This window comes from Myotis davidii, unplaced genomic scaffold, assembly GCF_000327345.1.
Source record: "Myotis davidii unplaced genomic scaffold, ASM32734v1 scaffold1893, whole genome shotgun sequence".
Lineage (NCBI taxonomy): Eukaryota > Metazoa > Chordata > Mammalia > Chiroptera > Vespertilionidae > Myotis > Myotis davidii.
In genome coordinates, this window is record NW_006284243.1 from 27294 (window position 1) to 35604 (window position 8311).

General features: G+C 42.8%; 1 long non-coding RNA gene across 2 annotated transcripts in view; it reads left to right on the forward strand.

The window, feature by feature from the left end:
- Positions 1–772: 772 nt before the first annotated feature.
- The window catches only part of LOC107184235, an 8657-nt gene continuing 1118 nt past the window's right edge, over positions 773–8311 (forward strand). Inside the window, exon 1 of one of the 2 annotated variants that reach the window (XR_001515062.1) lies at positions 773–903. This is a non-coding gene — a long non-coding RNA (uncharacterized LOC107184235). The remainder of the gene's footprint in view (positions 904–8311) is intronic. The other variant, XR_001515063.1, reaches the window with a different exon arrangement.

Sequence of the window (8311 nt, forward strand, 5' to 3'; positions counted from 1 at the left end):
TCTGTCCACTGAAAAAGAAATATCTAAGAACTTCACAATCGAGAGGCTTAGAACATATCCTCGGTCCCCAAGTTTTAAATGACTGTCCAACAAGAAGGGAAGCAGTGACAGTTCCTTCCAGGCCCATTCAAGACCCGAGGGTCGAATCCCCCATCTTTAGGTAAGTGGGACTGGCAAGTACACCTAAGACAAAGGTTGAGTAACAGGTCCGAAGCCCAGTGACTCCAATTAGAAAGCAAAACTGAGTTTCAAAGGATGAAGGGAGGAAAGCGGAGAAACCACAGCAAGCAAAATAAGCAACTAACGGGAAAGCAATTTCACGCTGGAGAACCCACCAGGCCATTTCCACCCCTCAAAGGCAGTGCTGGGGAAGCCGCAAGGGCCAGGATCTTTGAGCTCCGGAACTCAAGATCCAGCCTGAAGCGGGTGAGGGGGAGCAGTTCCCGGAAACCCCCTCCCGCCCCCCTCTCCCACCAACCCCGCCCATTGGGTCCGCCCCGTCCCGCCCGGCTACTCACCGGATTCGCTTCCCACATAACGGTGGCGAAATCGAGCGGAGAGAGCCTGGGGGAAGGGGCTTGCCGTGGGCCGGGTGTTGGCTTTTTTCCAAGGGTGCCCGGGACTGAAGGGATGGAGAGGCAACCTTCCAGCAGGCCTTCTTTCTCCCCCTCTGTGTCACAAGCCAGCGTCTTCGGACCACCGAATCTCCCGACTTCCGCCCGGAGCGCTGACCCCGCCCCGCCCCCGGAAGCCGCCCCGCCCCTATCGCTCCCTTCCGGGCTCGGCAAGCTGGTGGTAATGCGAGGAGCTGGGGAGTGTCTGGATTGTAATGAAGTTTAAAGGGCGTCTAGTGCTAAATCACCATGGCAACATCCCCATCAAGAGATCCTCGGGCCAGGGTTGGTTGTGTTTTCTCCGATAGTTATTGGTCGCGGTATGCTGAGTGGCCGAGAGCCACACAGGCCTGGGAATTGATCCCAATGCAAGCAGTGGCATTTGGGACAGGCTTCACAACCTGACTCCGTTTCCTCATCTTCAGAATGGAGATGACTGGGGGAGGCTAGGGGACTGTCTTGGGCGGGGGGAAAAAATGGACACATATGTAATATCCTTTGTAATAAATAATAAAATTAAAAAAAAAATTAAAAAAAAAAAAAGAATGGAGATGACAATAGTATCTACCTAAGGGTGTAGTGATATAATTTAAAGTACCTAGCATGGTATATGACATACAGCAAGAGCTCAAGGAATGTTGTTTGCCAGACACTGTGCTAGGCTGTTGAGTGAACAAGATTGACCTCATGGAGCTTAGATTAGAATCTAAAGAAAAAAACAAACAAAAAAATAAGTAACTTAGATCAATAAGAAGGTGCAGTATGGTTTATAGGTAGCATGGCAAGTACAGGGTTCTATGATAGCAAGCTTACCTAGGATAGGTGTCGGCACCCCTCCCCACAAGAAGTTTAAGGATATACTGTTGAAGTTACCTGGATAAAGAGCTAAGAGAGGGGAAGAATTTTCTAGTCAAAAAGTAGACTCTACCTATTGGAAATGAAAAGAAACAATTTGCTATTGATCCTGGGCTTCTCTATACCTTCACACATTAAAAAAATAAAGAATACCTACAGATTTAAAACATGGTATTATTTTAACTTAATATGATGTGGATATTCTTTATTACAATACATGTAAATCTACTTCATCATTTTAAAATCATCATTTTAAAGACTCCTGGCATTCCATAGTTTGTATGTGCTACACATCTGTTGTGACAGACATTTAAGTAGTTTTCAATTTTTCACTATTTCAAAAAATGCAGCAATAAACATTCTTGTACTGACATTTCTGTACATTATCCATGTACCTCCATGTAATTAGTTCTAAGAAATTGAATTGTTCAATAAGAAATTATGAAAATTTCAAATTTTGATGCATATTGCCAAACTACACTCAAAAATAGTAAGTAAATTTGCGATCTCTAATTTATACTTCTAAATGGATTGAGGTAGGGATCTTCACTTTGCTTCTTTTCACTTTACTTTTTGCCAAATGGTTAACCAGTTGCCCCAATATCACTTATTAAGTAATCTATTCTTTCTCCACTACTTTAAAGTGCCACCATTAATCAAAAACTAAATTTGTGGGTATGTATTTTTGAACATTTTGAACTTACTATAAGTTCATAATATATTCCCTCTCTCATAAAGCAAGTCCCCTCTTTATTTAAAATTTTCAAAATTCTGAGTCTTCTTATTCAGGAACACATCTCATGTATTTAGGTCTTTTATATCTTTACACACAAAAATTCACGTAGATTTGCACAATTCTTGTGAAGTTTGTTTTTAGATATTTTATAGTCTTTGTTATTATGAATGAGGAAAACTACTGTTTTTATGTAATCTTATATCCTACCACCTGTGCAAATGTCTTATTAGTCCTAGTAGCTTTGTCAGCTGATGTCTCTGAATTTTTATGTCAATGATCATATTGAGGCAGGATAGTAAAAAGCTAGAAAAATCCCTTGGCAAGTGGAATAAAAAAACTGAAACTGAGACAGATATTTAAATGGCCAAGCAGTTTATAGCCATATAGTAAGTCCTATCTTCCCTAAATCAAGGACACTTAATAAATGGTTTAGCCCTGTCTGGTATAGCTCAGTTGGTTCGTTGTCATCTCATGCACCCAAAGGTTGCCAGTTCGATTCCTGTTCAGGCCACATGCCCAGGTTGTGGGCTCAATCCCTGGTAGGAGGCGTGCAGGAGGCAGTTACTCAATGTTTCATTCTCACATAGATGTTTATCTCTCCCTCTCCCTCTCCCTCTCCCTCCCTAATATATATATATATATATTTAAAAGTACAAATGGTTTACACTTCTCCTCCCTAACCAGAGGTTAAATAGCTCAAATCACCCTACTTAGGGAGATAGAGTGGTGCCATTTGTGCCAATCACACCCAAGGACAGGTGAAGTTAAGGGAATAAATCTCACTTTAGCACATCAGCATAAAACTGATGAATATTCTATTGAGATCCTCCCCTAAGACCTTCCCATAAACTCCCAGCTTTTAAAAACCCTCAAAACAAAGCTCCCACCATGTGTTCTCCCTCCAGGGATCATTCCCTCACCCTTTTCCTTCTTCGTGCCCCACAGGTGTGCACCTCCTAAACTCTAAGGGACCCCATGAGACTTGCCACCAGCAATAGACAGCAGCAGCTCATCCTGGGCTAACCCCCTGGACCTGTCCTCAATGTCCCTTTTTCCCTAACTTCTCAGTGAGCCAGAGCAGCCCTGCCTTGGCTGATTTCTTTCCTATAACATTTCCAGAGGCCAAAGCAGCCCCACCTAGGTCTCTCCTGTTGCTTCTTCTATGCTAGGCCCTTCCTTGTCTCACTGCCCCCAGCTTTAATAAACATACCCTCAAAATCACTTGGATTTGTGTTGTGAAATCTTTCCTGCACCAAGGCTGGTATAATCCTGCCCCACACACTACCAGCCAGCCCTAGGCAGACCTGCTCATGGCCATCCCCTTTCCAGTAACAATATCACCTAAAAAGAATGCAGTTTTCTATCTTCCTATTGCATTGGCCAAAACCTCAGAAAAGTTTTGAAGAATACAGGAAAAGATAAACTTTCTCATAAACTCTATTACTATATTCATTTTTACTGACTTATTAATATAATGAAATATATACTAGTAGATTTCCTAATATTGAGCCCATCCTTTTATTCTTGAAATAAATTTTGTTTCATTGTGTATTCGTTATTCTTTGAATACACTCTTGGGTTCAATTTGTTAATCTCTTATTTATTTATTTTTTATTTGAGAGGGAGAGAGACAGACAGAGAGAGAGAGAGAGAGAGAGAGAGAGAGAGAGAGAGAGAGAGAGAGAGAGAGAGAGAGAGAGAGAGAGAGAGAGAGAGAGAGAGAGAGAGAGAGACAGACAGACATCGGTTTGTTGTTCCACTTATTTATACATTCATTGATTGATTCTTGTATGTGCCCTGACTGGAGATCAAACCCTCAACCTCAGCATATTGGGATGATGCTCCAACCAACTGCTCTACTCAGCCAGGGATAATCTTTTATTTAGGATTAAAGTTTATAATTAATGAAATTGGTGTTCTTTGTGATTGTCTTAGCAAGTTTTGTTAAGTGAACAGTAATAGTTTAAGTAATTTAAGAATTAGCTATTCATCAGAGGTGGAGTGGATTTTTGCAAAGGAAGTTTAACCGGAAAGATTAGAACCAGTTCCTCAGCTTTTTGTGGGGTTGGACCTATACTTCATTTCCATGAAGCCTTGGGGTTACCTGAGCTGGCAGTCACAGAATGGGATAGAGAGAACACAACTGGTTTGGATATGTAGCAGGTGAATAACCTTTTATGATATAACTAGAGACCCAGTGCATGGATTCATGCAGTGGTGGGGGGCTTGGCCTTCGGGAATCGGTCCGCTGTGGGAGGGCGGGTCATCACAGTCAGCGGTGTAGCTGTGGACCCGCCCTCTGAGCCGCTACTGAATGAGGAAATTAGTCTGAGCTGATATTTCAGGGTAATGTCTTGGGTAAAGGCGTGTTCTGTGTCCTGGAGGAACCTGGCGGAGAGCTTTGCCCCAAAGCCACTCGGTGAATGTCCTTGATGTATCAGTATGATGCCAGGTCAGTGACACATCAGGGATGTTCACCGCAGGCGTGCTCCAGGATCCTCAGCCATCAGGACAGCCTCCCCAGGGGGCACAGTCACGTCCCCTCTTGCCATCTGCCTATGCCAGCTCCTGGCGCTCTTTCTGGAACACACCTTAGGGGGCCTGCATCAGCTGCTGGGGTCAGGCCAGAGTCTGGATTGTCTCAGGTATCTGATAGGTGCAGACACTCAGCTCACTCTGGGCCTGCTAGTGGCTGCTCCCAGGAGCAGCTGCTCATCCCATTCAGCCAAGCAGCGCTCCCGCTATGGGAGCACACTGACCACTATGGGAGCACGCTTAGGGGGCACCTCCTGCATTGAGCATCTGTCTTCTGGTGGCCAGTGCATGTCATAGTGACTGGTCAAACGGTCATTCTGGTTGTTCCACCATTCAGTCACTGGGCTTTTAGATAGATAGATGATAGATAGATAGATAGATAGATAGATAGATAGATAGATATAGATATAGATGCTGTATCCCAAAATAATATAAAGGAAACATTCCTTGAACTCTTGCTGTATGTCATATACCATGCTAGGTACTTTAAATGATATCACTATGCCCTTAGGTAGATACTGTTATCATCTCCATTCTGAAGATGAGGAAACCGAGTCAGGTTGTGAAGCCTGTCCCTTTCATGTTTTCTATTTGTGTTCTGGATGGCAATGTCTTTATATTTCATAAACTGAAAATAGCTGTGGAAATGTTAGATAATTTTTTTCTTATTATTCTTTATTTAAAACCACTTAGAGGGCAAGTGTGGGAAAGGGCCTTAATGATCATTTAGGCCTCGGGTCACAAACTGCTAGCTAATGAGCTTTAGCACACAGAGTATTAAGTTAAAAAAAAAAAACTGGGAAATTTCACATTAAATGATATGGATCTCCTGCTTCTTTTAGACCAGTGGTTCCCAGCATGGGGCACAAGCCCCACAGGGAGGCAATTGGATTTTTAAGGGGGGCAATGCAAGAATGAGTTAACAGTGAATTTTTTGTATTTCTTATGGTTCTAGGGGCCTCATATCAGTATATAAATATATATTGTGACATATTTATGCATTTTACTTCTCTATTATATGTTTTGAAATTTTATTTGCTATTTCTTATATCACTTCATATTATTTTTTAAAACAATTTCTTAGCGATTTCTTCCTCAGGACTTCAGTCGTCCTTTCGTTCTTTTATTTTTCTCTTTCATGGATGCCATGTTCTTTGGAAGCTTGTTTAGACCAAGTTAATGGCCTTTTAGGCTTCCTAAAATAGTGAGTAGGAGTTCACTTTTTGAATAACAAGAATTATATGTCACAGGCGGGGCATCAGGATTTTAGAGACGCTTATGTGGGGCATGGCCAAGGAAAGGTTAGGAACCACTGCTTTAGACACTGTATTCTCATATGCCAGACAAGTGGCCAAATCCTACAGACCCGTTTAGACCGGGAATGTGCTGTCAGGTTTATCTGAGTTATCAGGCCAATATTGCTCATCCACATTTAAATGACCTACCTGGGCCCTATAGATATTTGGGGTTGTACTACATATAACCCACCTCTTATTTTGCTGAGGAAATGTAATGGATCTGGGACTTCTAAAATATCCTTATAGAAGATACCTTCACTGCTCTCTCCCATACCTTTCTCAACGGTGGACTCAGTCACTGGGTCTCAATCTCTCAGTCTTTCAATAGATTACTCTCTGCATGTAATGCCCAAAATGTTGCCTAATAGAGAGTCCGGCGCTGGGAATGCTTCCCTCTGCATCATAGTTCTGGCAAAGTGCCACCAAGTAAAAACTATGCATACTGACCATGGTCACTGGTTTTCTCAGGAAGACATTTGACTTTATCTTTCATGTTTTCTATGTGTGTTCTGGATGGCAATGTCTTAAATCGTGCTCACCCAGCCCCACTCCCACCTGGTGGGGTTTATGAGCTCTTTGAATGCCAGAAGGGGTGGGAGGAAATGCTCCAGGGGAAAGGAGAAGGCCGAGGAGCAGCAGAGAACAATCACTGGAAATCATGAAAATAACCAGAAGACAGGTAGTTGAATGGCAAAGTAAATTTGTGTGTGGGGGGGAGAGCAATCTCTCATAAAGACAACAGGAGGAGAAAAGAGAACCAAGTAAGTGGTGAGATGCAGGATCTAGTACATATCTATTTCAATGTTATTTTCATAATCATTTTGATTTTTAAAGGCCACATTTACTGCCAGAAATGAAGCACTAGGAATGCGTATGGAAGACAGGCTGGATTCGACAGGAAGGAGGATCCAGAGACCAGAAGAAGGTGCAAAGGGAGAGATGGGGTACAGGAATAAGGGGGAGCTCCATGTGTGCCCATCAGCTTTTAGTATAAAGACCCAGCCTCAGTATGAAACAGAGCCAGCAGTGAGGCAGCCCCAGAGCAGCCCTGCTGCCGTGGTCTGACATGTTAACAACCCAGCAGGCATTAAGAGCTGAAATCGGCAGATGAAACATTTGCTGACGCCGAGATAAGCATTCCTGGGAAGGAATTTTTCAAAAAATCAAAATGAGTCCTGTAAATCTTCCTAATTAGGAAACATGGCAAGGAACTAAATTCAGCCAAAAAAAATAAAATAAAACAAAAATGAAGTGCTCACCCACGCTAAATGGAAAGGCTGTATTGAAAATACCACTGATTATTAGTTTTAGCTGCTCAGGGAAATTATCTAGGCACAATGATGGGCATCAACATGCAGCTCACAGCAGCAGTCAAAAGCAGCAGCTGAGATGTGTGGCCATCCTAATTAGGGGATGGAGAATTCTGAAAAGGCTCTGGAGCGGTGACATTCCTGGCCAGGCTTTCCTTCTAGGAATGCCACATTGGGGTTTTGGTCATCACGCTGTGAAAAGGGAATTTGTAGGAGTGATTTGGGAAAGAATAGCAGAAATGACTTGGGAACAAGTGAGAAAAGCTTTGAGGCTAAAAGCAGAAATCAGGAAAACACTTCATAAGAAATCATTTTCAAAATCAGAGAGGGAGGCAAGTAAAAGCCCAGGGTGGTAGAAAGAAAGAGCAGCCTGGGGGTGTACTGTTTGCACTTAGGTCATTCCAGACCTGTGGGGCTGTCCCCTGTTCCTTAGGAGCACATGGCGGGGGGGGGAGCGTCAAGAAAGTACAGATTATCTAACATGAATTGTTCTTCCATTCTTCACTCAACAAATATTTAGCAAGCACCCTCCATGTTCCAGGCACTATCTTGAGTCTAGCCTCTTTGGATATATCTGTGAACAAAATAGAGAAAAATTCCTGCCCTTGTGGAATTTGTGTGCTGGGGTTGGGGGTGGGAAGGCCTTGGGCTGGGAGGAGGGGGACACAGATAATGTAACAAACATTGTAGAGATGGTATTAAGTAATAAGAACTATAGGAAAAACATAGATCAGGGCAAGGGGTATTGAGAGTAGTCAGGATGGTCCTCGTTGAGAAGGTAACATTTGAAGTAAAATCTGGAGGAGTTAAGGTAGCAAACTGTGTGTGTGTGTGTGTGTGTGTAGAGGGAGGAGCAGAGGAGATGTACATTTTGAATGGGTACAGATGTATATATGCTCATATAGTAATTAACAAATACTTACATGGCACCAAGTATGTGCCTTCCAATGTTACAAGCTCTTT